The sequence below is a fragment of the Petaurus breviceps genome, unplaced genomic scaffold (assembly GCF_028583685.1).
Source record: "Petaurus breviceps papuanus isolate PSGF00001 unplaced genomic scaffold, PetGlider_PUasm1.0 90881, whole genome shotgun sequence".
NCBI lineage: Eukaryota > Metazoa > Chordata > Mammalia > Diprotodontia > Petauridae > Petaurus > Petaurus breviceps.
Window position 1 is genome coordinate 10,588,624 of NW_027187369.1, and position 27,491 is coordinate 10,616,114.

The window sequence follows — 27,491 nt, forward strand, 5'->3', positions numbered from 1 at the left end:
CCTCCATTTTCAGGAAAATGCCCAGACCAGCCATGTCTTCATTCCTCTCTGAGCTCCACTCCTGATTCTTCAGATTTCTCCATCATGCAACAGCAGTCTCATCACCCTGGACGTTCAATCTGCCTGACCTTGACCTGGAAGTAGATCCCATTGTTCGACTCTTCCTCTGATTTGTTGCCTCCTGCCACAGCCTCCATTATCCGGAAAATGCCCAGACCAGCCATGTCTTCATTCCTTCCTGAACTCCACTCCTGACTCTTTAGACATTCTCCATCATGCTAGAGGAGCTTCTCTCCAGAAGTTTAGTCTGTACTTGCCTCCCACTGGACATAGCCTCCGCCCTGTGGACCCTTCCTCTGATTGTACAATTCCTACAAGAAACTTTATTTTAAGGAAAGGCAGGCCAAGGTCAGCCATGTTTTCATTCCTCTCTGGGCCCTACTCCAGACTCTGCAGACTTTTCCCATCATGTCACAGCAACCTTCTCACCCTGAGATTTCACTTTGTCCTGCAACTTCATCACCCTGAAGTCCATTCCTCATCTCTCCTCACACCAAAAGTACCCTTTCCCTGATTGGTCTGTTCTCAGAACATCTCCTCTCTGTGTTCCACTCCTGACTCTGCAGAATTTCTTCCCTATGTCACAGTAGTTTTCTAGCCCTTGAGGTTCTCTATGCCACTTGTTTCCCACCCTAAAAATATAGTCTACTCTTGGGGCCTTTTCTCTGATTGGTCAATTCCTGTCCAAATCTCCATTTTAAGTAAATACTAGTCATTACTTCATTCCTCTTTGAATTCTAATCCTGAGTCTCCAGACTTCCTCTATCATGTTATAACAGCCTTCCTGCCTTGTAAATGCCTTCTGCCCTATAGATTCCTTACCCTGAAAATTCACTCCATCCCTAGATCTAGCCTAACTCTTATCCATCAGATTTCTAGCATCCCCATTTGACCAGCTACATAGGACCAGTGACTTGCCAATTTCCATACTACTGAACCTGCTTTATAACAGAATGTCAAAAGTATTTCCAGTCTTTTCCTTTAACACCACCTTAATTTCCAAATATAACCCTCCATATCTTCTATACAAATAGTCTTTACATCATTAACTAAAACAAAAGCAGAAAAGGCATTTCAGCCAAAGTGATGATTCTTAAGCTTCTTCTGATTATTAGCTGATATTTCACAACAAATGTTTTGGTACTCTACATTCAAACAAAACATATATTTTTCTCTTAATTTTCCTTTAGGACCAAGATCAGTATAATAACAATGTACGCATTTTCTCTTTCTGGTGCTTTCTCTTGATAGTTTTCAAATCTTAGTATATACTGTTATATTTTCTTGAGGACCATCCCTCTGTATCAGTTCATAAAAGTCTTTCCATGCACCCTGCTATCCTTCCTACTTCTACTTTTATACATTACAGGAATTAGCTTCATTCCCAAAAAACAGTATGTTGAAGTATTCCCCAATCAATATGTCTCTCTGCTGTTTCTTGACATTACTCCTCTGGACTAAAACCAGACACCCTCCAGATTACCATGTGACCCCATCTTCAATGAAGAAATCATGATTCCCCCACTGGAAATAGACCAAAGGCAGAGCTGCCATAGCTGGAGTTGGGAAGGGAAACTGATAAGGAAGTTTCAGATCTCCAACAGATCTCTGACCTGGTTGGTTTCAAGCACCCGCATTAAGCCAAAGGTATAAGACTGAAGACATGTCATTTTCCCTACTGTAGTCTTGCTAATTGGCCTTATAGTGTAAAAACTTTACTAATATCTTTTGTTTTGATATTACCTTCATTTCTAAATATGTTCCTTTTCGGATGAAAAGGATCCAAAGATAGACACAAAATATATCAAATGCAGAAATGAGAAAAGTAGGAGAAGCACATAACTTACCTATAAGTACTTATACTTACATATAAGATAAATCTCCAAATTTTGGCTATATTCCATTTCCAAAGTCTTGATCCTCTATAACTAAACTGAGTGTAATTGAACTCTGACCCAGCCAGGCTCTAGCACCCAAAGTTGACCAAAAGCATAAAGCCAAGGACTTTCTATAATGATGACCATTCTTCTTTATAAGATAATGTCCACATACTTCTAATTTCTGTTGTTTTGATATCATTTTCATTACTAAATATATCTCTCCTGATCCCTTCACAAGCCAGAGAGCTAGATCTTGTATCAGAAAAGGAAAAAAAGCTCATAAAAAGCATTTCAGAAATCATTTACACAAAAGCTATGACTGCTCGTTTAGGCCAGAGTGTCAGACATGTGGTCTTTGTGCTGTTTGTGACCCACAACACCCCCCAGTGCAACCAAAACCAGATTAAAATGTAATTGGGAAATATTTAACAGAATAAAGAAAAATACAATAAAACACAGATAATATTACATTTTAAAACTAGGTCACTATGTAACTCTCAGGGGTCCTTATGTATAGTTTAGTGGTCCTCATTTCTATTTCAGTTCAACACCAATAGTTAAATGTTCCACACCCAATGTCCTGGAGCTCTATAGACAACCAAAGCAGGGACATTTTAACACATTGATTATACCACTTTGTTTTGCTAAACTTTAAAAAACATGTCTAATATCCTTTGTTTTGACATCATTCTCGATTCCATACACATGCAAATATACAATTTCAAACCCATATGCACAAAACCACCCCTTATATCAAAGAATAAAACAAGATAAGCAGAAAAGTCATTTCAGTACAACTTGACGACACATAAGCTCTGTTCGAGTAGTTAGGAAATATTTTACAGCAAACTGCCACTTCTCTGTACCAAACTAAAGTGGGATCATTCTCTTCACTCTCACCCTAAAACAAGAATTTAGGTCATGATAATTTTATTGCATTTACCTTTATGTGCTTTCCTCTGATATTTTTAGACTCAGTATACACATGGTTTTCCTTTCATGTTGAGCATTCCTCTGTTTCAATTCATTTCAGTCTTCCCATGACTATCCATTTTTCCAAACATCCTTCCTTATATTTCAGGAATTATGTGTTTCTTCATGGATCATAATATACTGAGGTACCTCCAATTGATATGCCTCCACCTTGCTTCTTGACAGCAACATCATAGGTGAAATTTAGATACTTACCAAAGTTTATGTGACCACAGTCTCCAAATGAAGATAATGAATTCCCCCATGGGAATAGCCTTGAGCCAAGGTTTCTATGGCTGGAACTGGGAAGAGAAGTTCATCAAAATAGTCTTACTTCTCAAGAAATAGCCAAACTATTACCCAGTCATTTTCTAGCACCCACAGTTGGCCAATAGTATAGAGACTTGTCATTTCTCCTACTTTGATTCTTTATATCATAATGTGAAAACATTTCTAATATCTTTGGATTTGATGTCACCTTCATTTCTAAATATATCACTACCTAGAGAGCCAAACACTGTATCAAAGAATGAAAAAAGAAATGTATTAAAGGTACTTTCAAAAATCACTTAGCCATCAACTGTGACTAACAGTTTCAGAACAGATAAGTAAAGGAGTGATGTTTTACCCACTGATGATTCTGTTTCATTATACTAGAATGTCAAAAATACTTTAATATCTTTTATTTTGACATCACTTAATTTCTAAACATATCATTTGTCATTCTGTACGCAAGGAGCTAACTTTTATATAAAAAAAACAAAGAAATGAAGAACAGTCACTGCAACAAAATGCAAACATACATAAGATATATCTGAACGTTGAGGTAATATTCCACAGTGAACATACAACTCTATACTCAATCAAAGAGGATTCATCCTCTAAGCTACCCCCTAAAAGAAGAACATAGCTCATTATAATTTTATCATAGTCATTTCACCTATTAGGTTTTTCCTTAATATTTTTGGAGTCACTATATAAAACATTTTCCTCTCGTGTTGAGCTTCCCTTTGTATTAGTTCATTTTAGTTTTCCCATGCCCCTATCCATTCTTCTAAGCATCCTTTGCAATGCTGCAAGAATCAGGTATTTCATTCACTAATCACAGTTTGTTGAACTAAACTAAACCCATTCAGTATGTTTTTCTCCTGATTTTTCACAGAAAGCTCACAGAAGACCCATGGATGAAACTTAGACATCCTCTAAAGTCTGTGTGACCACAGACTCCATATGAAGATAATGATATTCACAATGAATTCACACACAATATCAAACTAATAAGTCTGAGTGACCACAGGCCACACATGGTAGTCAAAGATTCCACAGTACATATGGTTGTGAGAACAGGTAATTCTAGCCAGGAGTCAAAGAATAATTCAAGGAAAGAGTACCAGTTTTAAAAGATTCCTTCCATTTGTAAAAGTTCCTATTGTAGAGCACAGAATTAGCCAAAATCCAGGAGGACCTGAGTTCAAATCCGACCTCATACATTTCACACAATTACTAGCCTTGTGACTTCGGGCAAGTCACTTAACCTCAATTGCCCTCCAAAAAGTGAAGAAAGAATAAAGAAAGAAGAAAGGAGAAGAAGAAGAACAAGAAGAAGAAGAACAAGAACAAGAAGAACAAGAAGAGTTAGCCAACATCTCAAGAGCAGAGATATGTCATTTTGCTTAGGGATGGCCCTTTCTTGACTTTCTATTTGTTCCCCATTTCTAACATATTTTATGTAAATTTCACCTTCATTTGCAAACATCTCCATTCATCTTTGCCTATCTAGAGAGCCAGAGTCTCCAGGAATGAGAAAGGAACATTATTAAATACTGTCCTAGAAAATCAGGCACATATAATCTGGGACTGTAATTTTTATTCTTACTAAATAAGCAATGCTGCAAAACTGAAGAGACAATGAAAGGGGTATTTTATGCAGTAATGAACCTCTTTCATTTTTAGAAAATGTCAACCAAACTATCAAAATCCATTGATTGGAAAACATTCAATTAGAAACATTTCCTTTGACATTTTGTAATCTACAACTACAATTTTGGATTAAAATGAAATTAATATGCCCATCCCCCAAAATCAACCAGACAATTTTACCCTCAGTATAATTTTAGATGATCTTTTTTGCAGTTGCTCAACAACTAACACCCAGAATTCTATAAATTAGCAAAGCAGGAGGATTCATTCTAACTACTCATTTCTTGGATATCATACTTGTGTAGCATAAGTTTAAGGCAATAAGTTCTACCTTTTATTTTAAAATTATGTATCAAATTTATAAAAATTTTTCTCCTTTAGAAAAACTTTATATCAACATTTCAGCCTGTCTGTTCTTTTCCATTGTTCTTATTAAATTTTTTGATATTACATTTGTTATTGGTTACATTTGCATATCATACTATCAGAAACTTTTTCTTTATTAGAAAATGTCAATGGAGTGACCAATGTTTAATAATTTGGAAACACATTTAATTCCAAATATATCCTATAACATCTTGTAATCGGAGATCAAAATTTTAGATTATTAAGTTTAAATGCCCCTTGCCAAAAGGTCTTCAGACCATCTAATCCTCAGTAAATATTTGGCAGACCTTTTTGGCATTATTTAACAAATAATGAGTAAACAAACAAATTAATTAAAAAAAATTAAAAAACAACAAAAACCAAATAATGTCACAGAAAGCTATACACTAGCAAAGCGGGGAGGAGTATTTTTAAAAATTACTCATTTCTGGAATTATATTCAGAGGCAGTGAATTCAATCTATTCATTTTTATTTTATCAATTTTGAAGTGATATATTTTTGTCTTTTTTAAAACATTTATTTATATTAATTTATTTCAGTCTACTGTTTCCACTTCATAATTCCCATTATACCTGCTAATATTCACTTGTTACCAGTTGCAATTCTATACAGCACTATTGAGAGTAATCTGAAAATTCAAGTGCTTCTAACATTCTTTTCCAAAAAGGTAGCAGAGAATACTAACATACCACAGGAAACTAAGCCACTCTAAAATCCAAGAGCTTCCAAACTCAATGGCTACACTGGGTTGTGGCAAAACCAAAGGCAACCTATGATATCCTAGTACCCACATGCCATGTTTCGCTAAATGATTCCCTATAACAGAGAGGTGAGAGGCCAGGTAGTACTGACTGGAAGTAGAAAGAAGAATTCAAGGAAAGTTTCAGTTCTCCAATTCAACCTACATATGGAACAAATTATTTCTAGCAAAAACACTTTAGAAACAGCTCCACACTGGCTACAGTTCATTTTGTCTAAAGATGACCCATTTTTAATTTCCTATTTGCTCCATATTCGTCATTCATATAATATTACTTTATACTTACAAATAGTTCACTCATTTTGGTCTATGCAGAAAGCCATATATGGTAAGAAGAATTATAAGTATGTCTAGGAAGAATGTTCCAGAAAATAAGGTACATATCATCTAGGACTGATATTTTCATTCTTACTCCAGAAGCTGTGCCCCAAAGCTGAACAGACATTGAAAAATGGGGTTTTATATTCCATAATGAATCTCTTTTGTTAGAAGTGCAAGTCAGCCAAACTACCATATCCAGTAATATAAAAAACATAAATTCCAAACATATCCTTTGCCACCTTGTAATCTGAGAGATTGAGAAAATGAGAAATCAAAATGAAACTTAATGGGCAACAAAATATTAATATATAAAGGAATTTAGAAAAGTCATCAGTATACCTTGTCCTCGAAAAAGTTTGAGCTTACGGTATAGTCATGATGGTTGGCTCCGACAACCAATTAAATTCCACTTTGTAAGCATGAAAGCATGTATATTCCTGCATGATACTATCCTTACAGATAACAAACTTAGCCTGATTTAATGATTTTAAAATCTGCCTTCTCATTTTAAATTACAAATATGACTTAATTTTATGTAATCTTTTCTTGCATTTCATTATATCAATTTATTTCAGTTTTCTGATTTTTCACTTCCTTCTCTTGCTCAGTATGCTTTCTGATACTTCCTCCCTTAATGGATGCCTTGACATACCACACCTTGGGGAGTCACCCTCAAATCCAATGTGTTCCAACACGCATTTTTCCAACATGGGTTCAAGCAGTGCCTAAATTGATGGCTGTCTTCCCAGGCCTCTCTCCATCCTTTAAATCATCTTCTCTCATCCCAGAAAAGTGATGGGATTAACAAAGTACCATAGGATGATCAGGCACTCTGAAATCCAAGAGATTCCTGCCTTTGTGGCTAGCCTAGGCCCAGGCAAAATATTACGCACACTACCACGTACCAGTATCCACAACCAATATGTGGAGAACAAAGATTCTCCACTAGGTAGAGGTGGGAGACCAGGCAGACCAGGCAAAAGTGGGAAGACAAATTTCTGTAACAAATCTAAAATCTCCATTACTCTCAACATGGGGAACAAATTATTTCAAGCAAACACGCTTGACCAAGAGCTGCCCACAGTGGATGTTTCATTTTCCCTACAGGTAACCCCTTCTTGCGTTCCTTTTTCCTCCACATTTCTCACTTGTTTTATCTTAATTTGGCCAGATAGTGAATTATCTCCTTCATTTTTACCTATTATCCAAAGAGCCAGACATGATAACTAAAAGAAGAAGCATTTCATGAAAGGTTTTTAAGGAAAAACACTGACATGTAAGGTGACACTGCCAGTCCCATTCATATTCCATCTGCAATGTCCCAGACCTGAACAGCCAACAAGAAGTGTGGCCTTATGTTTATTCATGATGCCCCATGAAAGAAAAAAGAAAGAAATAATGAAAGGAAGGAAGGGAGAGACAGAGACAGAGACAGAGAGAGACAGAGAGAGAGAGAGAGAGAGAGAGAGAGAGAGAGAGAGAGAAAGGAAAAAAAGAAAATGAAGGCATCAGCCTTTCTAACCTTCACAACAGTGTTAGCTGATGGTTTCATCATGATCTAACAACCAATGAAATAACACATCAGAACATACAAAGGCATGTACATTCCAATCCAAAACTCTCAACAAGATAATAAACTTACTCAGCATAATTTTATGACTTTAGTTTTCCCTTCCTTTTTGTAAATTCAATTTTTGAGTTCATACAATCTTTTCCTCAATTTCTGATTTTTCTTTCATATCAATTTATTTCAATCTTTTGATTTCTCTCTTCCTCCTCCTCCTCAGTATTCATTCTGATACCTCATTACTTAATGGTTGCCTTGACATACCAGCATATCCAGAGTCACCCTCCCCTCCAATCCTTCCAACAGCTCCTTTTCCAACATGGGTTCAACAAATCTCTAAGTTGATCCCAGTCCTCCAAGGCCTCTCTCCATCCTGCATAGCACAATCTCTTGTATAGAACGAATACGTTTGATGCTGTACCATAGAATACTAAGCCACTCTCAAATGCAAGAGTTTCCACCCTTGACTGCTACTGTGCCTTCATGCAAAATCACAGGCATTCCACCACCTCCCAGTGTTCCCAGCCCATATCAAGAGGTAAATGATTCCCCATTGCAGAGAACTGGGAGACCAGGCAGTGCTGGCTGGAAGAGGGAAGAGGAAATCAGGGAATGATTCACAGCTCTCCACATCAACTGTCATCCAGAACAAAGTTTCCAAAACCAATTTGCCAGCATCTCCACCTGGCAACATCTCATTTGACCTCTAGATGTTCCATTTTTGATTTCCTATTTCCCCCATATTTCTCACTTACTGAATTTTAATTTGGCCCTCATCTTTACCTGTGCAAAAAGCCAGATATGGAATCCAGGAATGAAACAGAATTTCCAGAAAGACTGTTCTCCCCAAATCAGCTACATATAACCTGGGACTGACATTTTCATTCTCCCTATGGAAACTCTGTCCCACAGCTGAATAGACAAGAAAACTTATGGCATTCTATCTATTAAAGAACCCCCTTCCTTTATGGAGAATGTCGGCCAACCTACCAATAACCAGTCATTTGAAAAGATACTAAATTCTAAACATGTCCTTGGATATCCTGTAATCTGGACACCAAATTTGGATAAGAATTAAATGCAAATGCCCTCTTCTTTGTGCCCCCCAAAGCATGGAGACAATCCTACTGTGCTCATAACTTTAGTTGAAGATTGTGCAATTTTTGAATGATTGGCTCCCTAGAACTCTAAAGCCTAGCAAAAGAGGGGAGCTTATCTCCTTTAACACATCTTGGATAACATCCTGGCACAGCCTCAGTTTATAGAATTAAATCACACCTGTTCAGTTTTTATTTTATCAATGTTATTCTAATTTTTAAAAATATTGTCCTCTCTTATTAAAAACACTGCTTCATATGAATTGATTTGTGCCCCTCCATTTCTCTCCATCATTCTCACTATCTCATCTGATATTTCATTTGTCATTGGTTGAAATTCCATACTCCACATTCAGGAGTTACCCTGAGATCCTGGTGCTTCCCAAACTACTTTTCCATAGCAGGTTAAGGAAGTCTATAAGGTAATTTCAATCTTCCCAGGCCTCTCTCCATCTTCTCCTACACTAGAGTAGTGATGTGCTTAATAACATACCTGAGGATGAGTGACTTTTCAATCTAAGAGCTGCTTACCTCCTTTCTTTCTCTGGGCTCTGGCAAAATCTTCGGCACAGTACCACGTGCCAGTATGTACAAGTCTATATGGAGGTAAAAGATTGTCCATTACCTAGAATTCAAGGCCAAGTAGCCTACCCTGGTAAGACCTGAGAAAAAGTAGTGATGCAACAACTCAGTTCTCCCTTACTCCCAACATTGGGAACAAATTCTTTTGAGTGAACGAAATTAACCAAGAGTTGCCCACTGGGGCCATTTCATTTTGCTCACAGGTGACCCATTCTTGATTTCTTTTTTACCTCCAATTGTCTCACTTATTTTATTTTAATTTGGTCTTCATTTTCAAATCCTTCTCTGATTTTTGCCTATCCAGAGAGCCAGACATGATATACAAAATGGAGAAACATTTCATTAAATGCTTTTCAGGAAGATCAGTTACATGTGAGGGGACACCGCCAGATTTCTTCATATTCCATACACCATTTCCAGGACCTGAATAGCCAATGACAGGTGTCTTGTTTTGCCCACTAGTGACGCCCTTTCTTAATACTAGAATGCAAACCAGGCTACCACTGTCTAACAATTTGAAAGCAAATTCAATTCCAAACATAGCCTTCCCATCTTCTAATCTGAGACCAAAATGTGAAATCAAAATGAAATTCATAGACAAAGAATCAATAAACAGATAAAAATATAAATAATCAAATATACTTACAAAAAGCCATCAGAGTATCTTTCTATTCTCAGTTTGAGGTGATGGTTTTCTCATGATCCCACAACCAAAGAAATCTTACTTTATAAGCATGAAAGCACATATATTCGTTCCCAACACCACCCCCCTCCCCCAGGATAACAAACCAACTCGGCCTAATTTTCTGCCTTTAAAACTGCCTTCTTCATTTTAAAATATGAATTTCTCTTAATTTGATACATTTCTCCATTTTTCTTTGCATTTTTGGGTCAATTTATATCAGTCTTCTGTTTTTCTCCTTCTCCTTCTGGTCAGTATGCTTTCTGATATTTCCTTCTTTAATGCTTGCCTTGACATACCCCACTTTGGGAAGTCACCCTCCAATCTAATGCCTTCCAGCCCACATTTTTCCAACATAGGTTCAAGCATACGTTGATGGCTATTTTCCCAGGCTTCTCTCCATCCTTTAAGGTATCCTCTCTCATCTCAGGGAAGTGAAGGGTTTAATAATGTACCACAGGATGATTATACACACTTAAATCCAAGAGATTCCTGCCTTTGTGGATACTCTGGGCCCAAGCAAAATATTACACACACTACCAAGTAATACTGTCCACAACCAACATATAAAGAACAAAGATTCTCCTTTAAAGAGAGTTGGAAGGCCAGGCAGTCCAATAAGAATTGGGAAGAGGAATTCATAAAATGAATCTGAAATCTCCATTGCTCCCAACTTGGGGAACAAATTCTTTTGAGTAAACACAGTTAGTCATGAGCTGCTCACAGGCAACACTTCATTTTCCCTACAGGTAACCCCTTCTTGCTTTGCTTTTTCCTCCACTTTTTTCACTTGTTTTATCCTAATTTGGCCGGATAGTGAATTATCTCCTTCGTTTTTACCTATCCAGAGAGCCAGAGAGGATATCTCTTAGAAGCAGCATTTCATGAAAGGCTTTTAAGGAAAAACAGTTACATGTAAAGTTACATTGCCAGTTTCATTCATAGTCCATCTGCAATGTTCCAGATCTAATAGCAAATAGGAAGAGTGGCCTTGTGTCCACTCCTGATGCCCTTCTTTAAAACTAGAATATAAAACACTTTAAATATCCATTAATTTGAGATCAAATTCAATTATAAACTTATCCTTTGCCGTCTTCTAATCTGAGATTCAAATGTACAGTCAAAATGAAACTTCAAAGGCATGAAGGAAGGAAAGAAAGGAAGGAAAGGAAAGGAAAGGAAAGGGAAAGAAGGAAGGAAGGAAGGAAGGAAGGAAGGAAGGAAGGAAGGAAGGAAGGAAGGAAGGAAGGAAGGAAGAAAGAAAGAAAGAAAGAAAGGAGGAAAGAAGGAAAGAAGAAAAAAAGGAAAACGAAGCCATCAGACTGTCTAGCCTTAACCACAGAGTTAGTTGATGGTTTCATGATAATCCAACAACCAAAGAAAAAACACTTTATAATCTATAAAAGCATGTACATTCCTCCCCAAAACTCTCCCCAAGGATAGCAAACTTAGCAAAATTTTATGATGTGAAATTTCCCATTTTTGGAAATTCAATTTCCATTTGTGTTTAGATCATCTTTTCCTCAATTTCTGATTATTCTTTTATATCATTTTATTTCAGTCTTCTAATTTCTCTCTCTTCGTCCTCATTATGCTTTCTGATACCTCATTAGTTAATGGCTGCCTTTACGTACCAGCGAATCCAGAGTCACCCTCCCCTCCAATCCTTCCAAACTCCCTTGGGTTCTCATGGGTTCAAGGAATCTCTAAGTTGATCCCAGTCCTCTAAGGCCTCTCTCCATCCTGTATAGCACACCCTCTTGTATAGAATGAATACATTTGATGCTGTACCATAGGATACTAAGCCACTCTCAAATGCAAGAGTTTCCACCCTTGACTGCTACCCTGCCTTCATGCAAAATCACAGGCATTTCACCACCTCCCAATGACCACAACCCATATCATAGAGAGCTGGAAGGCCAGGTAGTGTTGACTAGAAGAGGGAAGAGGAAATCGGGGAATGATTCATACCTCTCTACATCAACCTTCATCCAGAACAGTCTAGCAAAAGCAACTGGCCAGCAGCTCTACCCTGGAGACATTTCATTTGACCTAGCAATTACCCATTTTGATTTCCTATTTTCCCCATATTTCTCACTTAATGATTTTTAATTTAGTCCTCACTGACCAGCATCTTCATTTATCTTTACCTGTGGAAAAAGCCAGATATGGAACACCAAGAGTGAAACAATTTCTCTAGTAGTACTGTTCCAGAAAAGTGAGCTGCATATCACCTGGGACTGACTTTTCATCCTCCCTACAGATGGTCTGTTCCACAACTTAATAGACAAGGAGACCTGAGACATTCTATCTACTAAAGAACTCCCTTCCTTTATGGAGAATGTCAGCCAAGCTACCAATATCCAATAATTCAAAAAGATATTCGATGTCAAACATGTCCTTAGATATCCATTAATCTGGACACCAAATTTGGATAAAATTTAAGTAAAAATGCTGCCTTCTCTGTACCCCCAAAAGCATGGAGACAATCACACTCTGCTCATAACTTTGGCTGAAATTTGTACAATTTCTGAGTAACTGGCCCCCTAGAACTCTAAAGCCTAGCAAAAGAGGGGAATTCCATCTGCTTTCACATTTCTTGGATAACATCCTTGTGCAGCCTCAGTTTATAGCATTAAATTGTACCTCTTTATTTTCTATTTTATCACTGCTGTATTAATTTCAAAAAATATTGTCTTCTTTTGTTAAAACTATTGCTTCATATGAATTGATTTGTGCCCCTCCATTTCTCTGTGTCATTCTCAATATTTCATCTGATGTTTAATTCATTATTGGTTGAAATTCCATATTCCACATTCAGGAGTCACCCACAAATCCTGGTGCTCCCAAACCCCTTTTCCAAAACAAATTTAGGCAGTCTATAAGGTCATTTCAGTCTTCCCAGGTCTCTCTCCATCCTTGAAAGCTTCTTTTTTGATATTAGAGAAGTGATGTGCTTAATAACACACCTTAGGACAATGAGTGGCTCTTCAATCTGAGAGCTGCCTGCCTCTTTTCTTACCCTGGGCTTTGGTAAAATCTTAGCCACAGCACCACATGCCAGTGTCCACAAACCTATTTGGAGGTAAAAGATTTTCTATTACCTAGAATTCAGGGCCAGGCAGCCCTGGCCAGACTTGGGAAGAAGAATTGATGCCATGAATCACAATTCTCCCTCACTCCCAATATTGAGAACCAATTCTTTTAAGTGAACCTAGTCAGCCAGCAGCTACTCACCGGGGCCATTTCATTTTCTGCACAGATAACCCCTTCTTGATTTCCCTTTTTCTTCCACATGTCTCATTTATTTTATTTTAATTTGGCCTTCATTTTCTAATCCTTCTCTGATTTTTGCCTATCCAGAGAGCCAGACATTGATATCAAAAATGAAGAAATATTTCATAAACTTCTTTTTAGGAAGATCAGTTACATGTGAGGGGTCACTGCCAGGTTCCTTCATATTCCATATGCCATTAGCAAGATCTGAATAGCTAATAACAGGTATCTCGTTTTGTTCATTAGTGATGCCATTTCTTAATACTAGAATGCAAACCTATCACTATTTATCAATTTGAAAGCAAACTCAATTCCAAACATATCCTTTCCCATCTTGTAATCTGAGGCCGAAATGTGAAATCAAAATTAAATTCCATGGACAAAAAAATCAATAAACAAACAAAAAATATAAATAACCAAATAGAATACTTAGAAAAAGCCATCAGACTGTCTTCCTGACCTCAGAGTTTGAGCTGATGGCTTTCTCATGATCCCATAACCAAAGAAATCCCACTTTATAAGCATGAAAGCATGTATATTCCTTTACAACACTCACCCTAAGAATAACAAAGCAACTCAGCCTTATTTTCTGACTTTAAAACTCCCTTCCTCATTTTAAAATATAATTTTATCTTAATTTGATACATGTTTTCCTTTATATTTTGTATTCTTTTTTATCAATTTATTTCAGCATTCTGATTTTACTCTTCCTTCTTCTCAGTATGCTTTCTTATATTTCCTTCCTTAATGGTTTCCTGAGACAAATCTCAAATCTCCATTACTCGCAAACACCATTGGCCAAGAGTTGCCCACAGTGGAAACTTCATTTTCCCTACAGGTGATGCCTTCTTGTTTTCCTTTTTCCTCCACTTTTCTCACTTGTCTTATCTTAATATGGCCTAGACTGTTAAATATCTCTTTCATTTTTACCTATCTAGAGAGCCAGAAATGATATCTAAAAGAAGAATTTCATAAAAGACTTTTAAGAAAAACAGTTACATATAAGGTGACACTGTCAGTTTCATTCATAGTCCATCTGCAATGTTCCAGACCTAGTCAACAAGAAGTAAGGCCGTGTGTCCTCTCATAATGCCATTATTTCAAATGATAATGTGAAAAAGACTTTAAATATCCATTTGGGTTCAAATTCAATTCTAAACTTATCCTTTGCCATTTTGTAATCTGAGACTGAAATCAAAATGGAACTTCCAAGGCATGAAGGAAGGAAGGGAGAAAGAGAGGGAACGAGGGAGGGAAAAAGAAAAAGAAAATGAAGCCATTAGACTTTCTAGCCTTCACCATAGTCTTAGCTGATGGTTTCAACAGAATCTAACAACCAAAGGAATAATACTTGAGAATATATAAAAAGCATGTGCATTCCTTCCCAAAACTCTCCCCAAGGAAAACAAATTTATTCAGCAAAATTTTATGACATTAAATTTCCAGTTTTTTGCAAATTCAATTTTAGTTTCTGTTTAGATCATCTTTTCCTCAATTTCTGATTTTTCTTTCATATCAATTTATTTCAATCTTTTGATTTCTCTCTTCCTCCTCCTCCTCAGTATATATTCTGATATCTGATTACTTAATGGTTGCCTTGACGTACCAGCATATCCAAAGTTACCGTCCCCTCCAATCATTTCATCATCCCCTTTTCCAACATGGGTTCAAGGAATCTCTAAGTTGATCCCAGGCCTCCAAGGCCTCTCTCCATTCGCATAGCATACTCTCTTGCATAGAACAAATGCATTTGATGTTGTACCACAGGACACTAAGCCACTCTCAAATCCAAGAGCTTCCTCCTCAGCTGCTACCCTGCTTGTGACCACATCCCTCACAGAGAAGTAGATTCTTCCCCACTGTAGAGAGTTGGGAGGCCAGGTAGCCCTAGCTGGAAAAGAGAAGAGAAAATCAGGGAATGGTTCATAGCTCTCCATATCAACCTTCATCCAGAACAAAGTCTAGCAAAAAAAAAAACAAAAAAAACTGGGCAGCAGCTCCACCTAGTTGCATTTCATTTCACCTACACATGACCTATTTTTTATTTCTTATTTCCTGCATATTTCTCACTTGTTGAATTTTAATTTAGCCCTAATTGACAAATATCTTCATCCATCCATGTAAAAAGCCTGATATGGAACCGAAAAATGAACAGAATTCCCAGACTGTTCCAGAAAAATCAGTCTATATCACCTGGGACTCACATTTTCATTCTCCCTACAGAAGCTCTGTCCCATAGCTGGAAAGACAAGTAAAGTTGGGGTTTTCGATCTACTAAAGAACCCCCTTTCTTTAGAGAGAATGTCAGCCAAACTGCCAGTATCCGGTAATCTGATAAGATTCTATTCTAAACATATCCTTGCATATCCTGTAATGTGAACCCAAAATTTGGATCAAAGTGAAATGGAAATGTCCTCTTCCCCATGCCCCCCAAAACATGTAGACAATGCCATTCTGCTCATATTTTTACCTGAAGTTTGTGCAATTTTTGAGCGACTGGCATTCTAGAACTCTAAAGCCTAGCAAAACAGGGGAATTCCATCTGCCTTCACACTTCTTGGATAACATCCTGGCACAGCCTCAGTTTATAGCAATAAATTGCACCTATTCAATTTTTATTTTATCACTGCTGTATAATTTCAAAAAATATTGTCCTCTTTTGTTAAAAAAACATTGCTTCATATGAATTGATTTGTGCTTTTCCATTTCTCTCCATCCTTCTCACTCTCTCACCTGATGTTTCATTTGTTATTGGTTGAAATTCTATACCCCACATTCAGGAGTCACCCCCAAATCCTAGTGTTTCCCAAACCCCTCTTCCAAACACATTTAGGCAATCTATGGGTTAATTTCAGTCTTCCCAGACCTCTCTCCATCCTTGTAAGTATCCTCTCCTATATTAGAGAACTGATGTGCTTAATAACACACCTTAGGATAATAAGAGGTACTTCAATCTGAGAACTGCCTGCCTCCTTTATTACCCTGGGCTCACAAAATCTTAAGTACACTACCACATGCCAATGTCCACAATGCTATATGGAGGTAAAATATTCTCCATTAACTAGATTTGAAGACCAGGCAGTCCTGGCCAGACTTGAGAAGAAGTGATCCAACGAATCCCAGTTCTCCCTTATTCCCAACAATGGAAACAAATTCTTTTGAGTGATTCCAATTGTTTAGGGCCTTCCCATGGGGGCCTTTACATTTTGCCCACAGGTGACTCTTTCTTCATTTCCCTTTTTCCTCCACACATCTCACTTATTTTATTTTAACATGGTCTTCATTTTCAAGTCCTTCTCTCATTTTTTTCTTATCCAGAGAGCCAGAAATGATATAAAAAAATGAAGATCTTTATTCATTCATTTACACATGAGGTGACACAACCAGGTTCCTTCATATTCCATACACCATTTCCAAGAACTAAATAGTCAAAAAATTTGCAGCATTTTGTCCACTAATGATGTCATTTCTTAAAACTAGAATGCAAGACAGATTATCACTATCAATCTGAAGTAAATTCAATTCCAAAAATAACCTTTGCCACCTTGTAATCTGAGATCTAAATGTGAGCTCAAAATAAAACTTCATAGACAAAAATATCAATAAAGAAACAGAAAATAAAAATAACTAAATAAAATATTTAGAAAAAGCCATCAGACTATCTTGCTGTTCTCAGAGTTTGAACTGATGATTTTCTCATGATCCTACAACCAAAGAAATTATACTTTTAAAGCAAGAAAGTATGTATATTCCTTCACATCACTCTCCTCGAGGATAACAAACTCACTCAGCCTATTTTTCTGTTTTTAAAACTCCCTTCCTCATTTGAAAATATAATTTTCTCTTAATATGACACAACCTTTTCCTGTATTTCTTTGTATTTTTATATCAATTTATTCAGTCTTCTTTTCCTCTCCCTTCTCCTGCTCAGTATGATTTCTGAGACTCAAATGTACAACAAAAATGAAACTTCTTAGGCATGAAGGAAAAAAGAAAGGTTGAAAAATAGAATGAAAAAAAGAAGGAAGGAAGGAATTAGGAAGGAAGGAAGGAAGGAAGGAAAGAAGGAAGGAAGAAAGGAAGGAAGAAAGGAAGGAAGGAAGGAAGGAAGGAAGGAAGGAAGGAAGGAAGGAAGGAAGGAAGGAAGGAAGGAAGGAAGGAAAGGAAAGGAAAAAAAGGAACAGAAGCCATCAGCCTTTCTGGCCTTCACCACTGTGTTATCTGATGGTTTCATCACGATCCAGCAACCAAGGAAATAACACTTTAGAATGTATGAAAGCATGTATATTGCTTCCCAAAACTCCCAAGAATATCAAACTTACTTAGCATAAGTTTCTGACATTAAATTTCCAGGTTTTTTGCAAATTCAATTTTTGTTTGAGTTTAGACAATGTTTTCCTCATTTTCTCATTATTCTTATTTTTTTTTTTGCTTTTTGGAGGGGGAAGGCAGGGCAATTGGGGTTAAGTGACTTGTCCAAGTTCACAAGGCTAGTAAGTGTTAAATGTCTGAGGCCGCATTTGAACTCAGGTCCTCCTGACTCCAGGGCCAATGTTCTATTCACTGCACCACCTAGCTGCCCCCTCATTATCCTTTTATGTCATTTTATTTCAGTCTCCTGATTTCTCTCTTCCTCCTCATTATCAGTATTCATTCTGATACCTCATTACTTAATGGTTGCCTTGACATACCAGTGTATCCAGAGTCACCCTCCCCTCCAATCCTTCCAACAGCTCCTTTTCCAACATGGGTTCAACAAATCTGTAAGTTGATCCCAGTCCTCCAAGGCCTCTCTCCATCCTGCATAGCACAATCTCTTGTATAGAATAAAAGTTTGATGCTATATCTACCATAAAATACTAAGCCACTCTCAAATGCAAGAGCTTCAACCCTCAACTGCTACCCTGCCTTCATGCAAAATTGTAGGCATTGAACCATCTCCGTCTGACCACATCCCATGTCAGGAGGTAAATTCTTCCCCACTGAAGAGAGTTGGGAGGCCAGGCAGCAGCCCTGGCTGGAAGAGGAAAGAGGAGATCAGGGAATGATTCATAGCTCTCCACATCAAACTTCATCCAGAACAAAGTGTAGCAAAAATAATTGTCCAGCAGCTCCACCTGGTGACATTTTCTTTGTCCTACACATGACCCATTTTTGATTTCCTAATTCCCCCATATTTCTCACTTACTGAATTTTTGTTTAGCCCTCATTGACAAATAGCTTCATCCATCTTTACCTATGCAAAAAAAGCAAGATATGGAATTCAGAAATGAAGCAGAATTTCCAGAAAGACTGTTCTGGAAAAATCAGCTAATATCACCTGGGACTGATATTTTCATTCTCCCTTCAGAAGCCCTGTCCTGCAGCTGAATAAACAAGGAGACCTGGGACATCCTATCTACTAAAGAAACCCCTTCCTTTATAGAGAGTGTTAGCCAAACTTTCAATATCCGGTAATCTAAAAAGATTTGATTCCAAATATATCCTTGGATATCCTGTAATCTGAACCCCAAATTTGGATCAAAGTGAAATGCAAATGCCCTCTTCCCCATGCCCCCAAAAGCATAGATACAACTCCACTCTGCTCATACCTTTAGTAGAACTTTGTGCAACTTTTAAGCCACTGGTACCCTAGGACTCTAGCAAACAGCAGAATTCCATCTGCCTTCACACTTCTTAGATAACATCCTGGCACAGCCTTAGTTTATAGCATTAAATTGCACCTGTTCATTTTTATTTTATTGATGTATTAATTTCAAAAATATTGGCCTCGTTTGTTGGAAACATTGCATCATATGAATTGATTTGTGTCCCTCTATTTCTCTCCATCCTTCTCACTATCTCATCTGATATTTCATTTGTTATTGGTTGAAATTCCATACCCCTCATTCAGGAGTCACTGCAAATCCTAGTGCTCCCCGAAATTCTTTTCCAAAACATATTTAGGCAATTTCAATTTAGATAATTTCAATCTCCCAAGGTTTCTCATCATCACTGAAAGCATCCTCTTTATACTAGAAAGGTGATGTGCTTAATAACACATGTTAGGATTAGAGAGGCTCTAACATCTGAGAGCCACCTGCCTCCTTTCTAGCCCTGGGCTCTGGGAAAATCTTAAGCACACTACCACGTGCAAGTGTCCAGAAACAGTATATGGAGGTAGAATAGTTTCCATCACCTAGAGTTCAGGCCAGGCAACCCTGGCAAGACCTGGGAAAAAGAAGTGTTGAAGTGAATCTTAGTTCTCTATTTCACCCCCCATTAGGACCAAATTCTTTGGAGCAAACCCAACTGGCCAAGAGCTGCCCACTTGGGTCATTTCATTTTCCCCTCAGATGACCCATTCATGATTTCCCTTTTTCCTCCACACATCTAATTCACTTTATTTTAATTTGGCATTCGTTTTAAAATCCTTCCTTCATTTTTGCTTATTCATAAAGCCACACATGATATCAAAAATGAAGAAACATTTCATAAAATGCTTTAAGGGAAGATCAGTTACATGTGAGGGGACACTGCCAGGTTCCTTCATACCATTTCCAAGACTTGAAGAGCCAAAAAATTTGCATTTTGTCCACTAATGATGCCATTTCTTAACACTAGAATGCAAGTCAGATGATCACTATCCATCCATTTGAAAGCAAATTCAATTCCAAACATAGTCTTTGCCATCTTATAATCTAAGACCAAAATGTGAAATCAAAATGAAACTTCATAAGCAAAAAACCATCAAACAACCAAAGATATAAGTGACTAAATAAAATACTTAGAAAATGCCATCAGACTATGTTGCTGTCCTTAGAGTTTGAGCTGATGGTTTGCTCATGATCCCACAATCAAAGAATTCTCACTTTATAAGCATGAAAGCACGTATCTTCCTTCAAAACACCCACATGATAACAAACTTACTCTGCCTAATTTTCTGACTTTAAAGCTCCCTTCCTCATTTAAAAATATGAATTTTGGGGGGCGGCTAGGTGGCGCAGTGAGTAAAGCACCGGCCCAGAAGTCAGGAGGACCTGAGTTCGGTTCCAGCCTTACACACTTAACACCCACACACAAAAAATTAGCCGTGTAACCTTGGGCAAGTTGCTTAACCCCAATTGCCCTCCAAAAAAAAAGACAAAAAAATATGATTTTTTTCTTAATTTGATAACAACCTTTTCCTGTTTTTCTTTGTAATTTTTATATGAATTTATTTCAGTCTTCTAATTTTTCTCTTCCTTCTCCTGCTCAGTATGTTTTCTGATACTTCTTCCCTTTAATGGTTGCCATGACAAAACATATTTGGGGAGGCACCCTCCAAACCAACATCTTCCAGCACACATTTTTCCAACATGGGTTCAAGCATTCTCTAAGTTGATTGTCTTCCCAGGTCTCCATTCTTTAAGGCATCCTCTCTCACCCCAGAGAAGTGATGGGTTTAATATTGTAGCATAGGAAGATCAGGCACTCTCAAATCCAAGTGCTTCCTGCCTTTGTGGCTCTTCTGGGCCCAGGCAAAATATTATGCACACTGTCACATAACAGTATCCACAACCAATATATGGAGAACAAAGATTCTCCTTTAGAGAGTGTTGGGAGGCCAGGCAGTCCAGGCAAGAACTGGGAAGAGGAATTCATGTAACAAATCTCAAATCTCCATTATTCCCAACTTGGGGAACAAAGCATACCACAGTTGGCCAAAGGGCTGCCCACAGGGGACATTTCATTTTCCCCATAGGCGGCACCTTCTAGCTTTCCTTTTTCCTTCATGTTTCTCACAAATTTTATCTTAATTTGACCAGACTGTAAACAATCTCCTTCATTTTCACCATCTAGAGAGCCAGACATGATATCTAAAGGAAACAGCATTTCATGAAAGGCTTTTAAGGAAAAACAGTTACACGTAAGGTGACATTGTCATTTTATTCATGTTCCCTCTGCAATGTCCCAGACCTGAATAGCCAACAAGAAAAGTGTCCTTGTGTTCACTCATAAAACCCTTATTTAAAACTAGAATGTGAAACAGACTTTTAATATCCATTAATTTGAGATGAAATTCAATTCTCTACATATCTGTTGCCATCTTCTAATCTTAGACTGAAACGTACTATCAAAATGACACTTCCTAGGCATGAAGAAAGGAAGAAAATAGAAATAAGAAAGACAAAAAAGAAAGGAAGAAAAAAGAAAGAAAAGAAAAAGAAGCCATCAGCCTTTCTGTCCTTCACCACAATGTTAATTGATGGTTTCATTTGGATTCAACAACCAAAGAAACAACACTTCAGAATGTAGTAAAGTATGTACATTCCTTTCCTAAACTCTCCCCAAGGATAGCAAACATACTCAGCACCATTTTATATTAAGTTTCCCTTCTTTTTTGAAAATTCAATTTTCATTTGAGTTTAGACCACCTTTTCCTCAATTTCTTATTGTTCTTTTATATCAATTTATTTTATTCTTCTCATTTCTTTCTTCCTCCTCCTCCTCAGTATTCATTCTGATACCTCATTACTTAATGGTTGCCTTGACATACCAGCATATCCAGAGTCACCCTCCCCTCCAATCCTTCCAACACTCTCTTTTCCAACATGGGTTCAACAAATCTCTAAGTTGATCCCAGTCCTCCAAGGCCTCTCTCCATCCTGCGTAGCACACCCTCTTGTATAGAACGAATACGTTTGATGCTGTACCATAAAATACTAAACCACTCTCAAATGCAAGAGTTTCCACCCTTGACTGCTATCCTGCCTTCATGCAAAATCACAGTCATTCCACCACCTCCCGGTGTTCCCGTCCCATATCACAGAGGCCAGGGAGACTTGACTGGAAGGGGGAAGAGGAAATCAGGGAATGATTCACAGCTCTCTACAACAACCTTCATCCAGAACAAAATCTAGCAAAAAAAAAAAAAACTGGCCAGAAGCTCCACCCAGATGACATTTCCTTTGAACTATACATGATTCATTTTTGATTTCCAAGTTCCCCCATATTTCTCACTTATTGAATTTTAATTTAGCCTTCCTTGGCAAATATCTTCATTCATGTTTACCTATGCAAAAAGCCAGATATGAAATGCAGGAATGAAGCTGAATTTCCAGAAAGACTGTTCCAGAAAAATCAGCTACATGTCACCTGGGATTGACTTTTTCATTCTCCCTACAGAAGCTCTGTCCCACAGACGGAAAGACAAGGAAACCTGGGGTATTCGATCTATTAAAGAACCCTCTTCCTTTATGGAGAATGTCAGTCAAACTTCAATATCCTGTAATTTGAAAAGATATTTGATTCCAAACATATCCTTGGATATCCCATAATCTGAACCCCAAATTTGGATCAAAGTGAAATGCAAATGCCCTCTTCCCTGTGCCCCCAAAAGCATGGATACAACCTCACTCTGCTCATACCTTTAGTAGAACTTTGTGCAACTTTTGAGAACTCTAAAACCTAGCAAAAGAGGGGCATTCACACTTTTTGGATAGCATCCTGGCACAGTCTCAGTTTACTTCATTAAATTGTACTTGTTCATTTTTTATTTTATTGATGATGTTTTAATTTCAAAAATATTGGCCTCTTTTGTTGGAAACATTGCTTCATATGAATTGATTTGTGTCCCTCTATTTCTCTCCATCCTTCTCACTATCTCATCTGATATTTCATTTGTTATTGGTTGAAATTCCATACCCCTCATTCAGGAGTCACTGCAAATCCTAGTGCTCCCCGAAATTCTTTTCCAAAACAAATTTAGGCAATCTGTAAAGTAAGTTCAGTCTTCCCAGGCCTCTCTTCCTCCCTGAAAGCATGTTTTTTTATACTAGGGGAGCAATGGGTTGAATAACACATCTTAGGATGATGAAGATCTCTTCAATCTGAGAACTGCCTCCCTCCTTTCTTAGCCTGGGTTGAGGCAAAATCTTAGACACACAACCACATGCCAGTGTCCACAAGCCTATATAGAGGTAAAAGATTATCCTTTACCTATATTTTAAGGCCAGGCATTCCTGGCCAGACCTAGGAAGAAGAAGTATTGCAATGAATCTCAGTTTTCCCTTACTCCCAACATTTGGAACAAATTATTTTGAGCAAACCCAATTGACCAAGAGCTGCCCACTGGGGCCATTTCATTTTCCATACAGATGACCCATTCGTGATTTCCCTTTTTCCTCCACACATCTCACTCACTTTATTTTAATTTGGTCTTCATTTTCAAATCCTTCTTTCATTTTCGCCTCTCCAGACGGCCAGACATGATATAAAAAATGAAGAAGCATTTCACTGAATGCTTTTCAGGAAGATCATTTTACATGTAAGGGGACACTGCCAGGCTTCTTCATATTCCATGCCCCTTTTCCAAGACCCGAATAGCAAAAAAATTTGCAACATTTTGTCCACTAATGACATCATTTCTTAACACCAGAATGCAAGCCAGATTATCACTATCTACATTTCATTTTACCTACAGATGACGCTTTCTTGACTTCCTATTTCCTCATTTTCAAACATCTCAAATCATCTTTGCCTAGCCAGAGTCACATACAGTATCTAATAATGAAATAGAATTTCATGAAATATTGTTTCAAAAACTCAGGCATGTATAATCTGGGACTGACATTTTTATTGTACAATTCCATACCACACTCTAAGGAATTACCCTCCAAAAATGTTAAAAATCACCTATACATAAGACATTGAAAAATATTTTAAAAATTCAATCCTCAAAGTCCTAGAGCTGTATAGATAACAAAAGCATTGACATTTTAGCCACAGAATAAATTTGCTTTGTTGTACTATAATGTCAATAATATGTCTAACATTCCTTGAGTTGATATCACTTTTGTTTTGAAACATTTCCTTGCCAAGAGTCTTGTGGCAAGCCTTACTGGCTAGAGCTAAGAAGAAGAGTTCATGAAAGTAACCTCATTTCTTGAGAACCAACTAAATTCTGACCAAATTATGTTCACTCACACATGGCAAAGATCTGAAGACTATCAACATATCATATTCCATAAAAATGTGCCTCATTCTTGATATAATATTGGCAACATAATTCTAAAATATTTAGTTTATTTAGTAGTAAATATTTAAAATATTTAGTAGTTACATTTTCAAAAATAATAATCTTTCTTTAACTAGCCAGAGAGCAGACCATATTTCACAGAATGAAAAAAGAAATGCATTGGATATACTTCAACAAATTCAATTAACATGAGCTGTGATTGACAATTTCAGACAGATTCCACACCCAGCATCCCAGAGCTCTATAGACAACCTGCTAGGGCATTTTGCTCACTAATGACCTTCTTTCATTATAACAGGAGGTCAACATTACTTCTCACATCCATTCTTTTGACTTCATCTTCATTTACACACATATCCTTCACCATCTTGTCCCCAGGAAGCCTACATTCCTATTAAAGAATGAATCAACAAATGAAAGAAAGAAAGACACATGAGTGAAATGCAACCACACTGAAGCTTTGTCTCAGGCTTTAAGCAATATTTCACAACCAATATTCCAGAGTGGTACAATCAACACAAGTCATTGTATTGCTTCTCTCAATTCTCTTCCAGGAAAACATCTTGCTCATTATAATTGGATTGCATTTTATTTCACCTATCACTATTTTCCATTCATAGGTTTGAAATCACTTTATACAATGCTTTTTTCTCTTGTTCAGCATTCCTCTGCATTGCCTAGTTTCAGTCTTCCCATTCCTCTCTCCATCCTGCCAACCAATTGCAGAAGTCATGGATCCCTTCCCAATCCATCAGATGATGAGATTCCTTCAAATCCAAGTGTTTCTAATCCTCTTTTTCCAGTACAGGTCCAAGGATAAACCTTAGGTATAACCTTAAGCCCATGTGACCACAGCCCATATATGGAGATCATGAATCCCCCTCTGAAAATGGCCCTGAGTCAAAGCCACTCTGGCTTTGGGAAGAGAATTTATGAAAGGAGGCTCACCTCTCCAAAACAAGCCATAATGACCAAGGCAGTTTATAGGACACACAGTTGCCCAACAGTTGAGGACATGGTACATGTCATTTCCCCTACAGATTACCTTGTTGCTTAATATCATAACGTCCAAACATGCCTAACATATTTTTCCCGGATAACATCTTCATTTCTAGATACATATCTTCACATCCTTTTACTAGCCAAAAAGCCAGACCTGACATCAAGCAAAGAAGAAATGCAGTAAACACAATTGAAGAAAATCACCATAAGCAAAAGTCCTATCTGAAATTCCGTTTTCAGTGTTCCAGATCTTTATGGACAACCAAAGCATTGGCAATTTACCCACTGGTTAGCTCTGTTTCCTTACACAAAAAGTCTTCTACTTGGCATTTTTACATCCCCTGCATTTACAAACATTTCCTTCATGACACTGTTACCAGGTAACCAACTTTAAAAAAAAATCAAACAATGAAAGTAAAAAAAAAACAATGAAAAAATGCAAGTAATACATGTCCACCAAAGTCATCCTCATCAAAACTCTGTGTTTGGGGTTTAGGCATTATGTCACAACCAATGTTTCACAGAGGTGCATCCAACCAAAATAATTGCTTTACTTCTCTTAATTCTCCTCCAGGAAAGGATCCTCACTCATAAATGAACTGCATTTCATTTCAGCTATTTTTACTTCCCCTCAATATGTTTAAAGTCACCCTCTACAATGTTTTCCTCTATTCTTGAGCATCCCACTGTTGTTTTAGTTTTCCCATGCTTCTCTCTGTCCTACCAACCATTCTGTTCCTACAGGAGTCGTGAGATTCCTTCTCATACCATCAGATGTCTTCAAATCTAAGGTGCTTCCAACCCTCTTTCTTTAAAGTAGACCCAATAAGGACAAAACTTGGGCATACTCCCAAGTACCTTTGACCAGATCCACAAACAGAGGTCATGAATTCCTCCTGAAATGGCCCTGAGATAGGGCTACCCTGACTGGGACTGGGAAGAGGAGTTCATGAACGTAACTTCCTATCTTGAAAAGCAAATACACTCTGACCAAATTGTTTTCTAGCACTCCCACATGGCAAAGAGCTGAGGACTAAGGACATGTTATTTTCCATACCAATAGACCTCTTTCCTGATAATGTAATGTCAACATAATTCTAACATCTATTATTTTAATATCATCTTATTCTTCCAAAGTAATACTACTCTTCCTTTCACTAACCAGAGAACAGACCTTATATCCCAGAGTGAAAAAAGAAATGCATTGATTACACTTCAACAAATTCAACTAACATGAGCTGTGATTTACACTTTCAGAAAGATTCCACACCCAGTGTCTCAGAGCTCTATAGACAAATCACAGCCATTTTTTCCAAACCATGACCTAATTTGTTTATTCTAGAATGCCAAAATTTTACTAATATCCTTTGTTTCAGCATCATCTTCTGATACAAACATATCCAATTCCATCTTTCACTAACCATGGGACCAGAACTCGTATCAAAGAAAGAAAAAAGAAATGCAGTAAACTCACTTCCAAAAAATCATCTACACATCAGTGTGATGGACAATTTCAGACAGATTCCACACCCAGTGTCCCAGAGCTCTATAGACAACCTGCTAGGGCATTTTGCCCACTAATGACCTTCTTTCATTACAACAGGAGGTCAACATTACTTCTCACATCCATTCTTTTGACTTCATCTTCATTTACACACATATCCTTCACCATCTTGTCCCCAGGAAGCCTACATTCCTATTAAAGAATGAATCAACAAATGAAAGAAAGAAAGACACATGAGTGAAATGCAACCACACTGAAGCTTTGTCTCAGGCTTTAAGCAATATTTCACAACCAATATTCCAGAGTGGTACAATCAACACAAGTCATTGTATTGCTTCTCTCAATTCTCTTCCAGGAAAACATCTTGCTCATTATAATTGGATTGCATTTTATTTCACCTATCACTATTTTCCATTCATAGGTTTGAAATCACGTTATACAATGCTTTTTTCTCTTGTTCAGCATTCCTCTGCATTGCCTA

General features: G+C 37.4%; 1 long non-coding RNA gene across 1 annotated transcript in view; it reads right to left on the bottom strand.

Annotated features, from left to right (window-relative positions):
• Nucleotides 1-170: 170 nt before the first annotated feature.
• The window catches only part of LOC138150682 (uncharacterized), a 37,800-nt gene continuing 10,479 nt past the window's right edge, over nt 171-27,491 (bottom strand). Inside the window, exon 2 of the long non-coding RNA XR_011165627.1 lies at nt 171-27,491. This exon is cut by the window's right edge and continues 2,325 nt beyond it. This is a non-coding gene — a long non-coding RNA (uncharacterized lncRNA).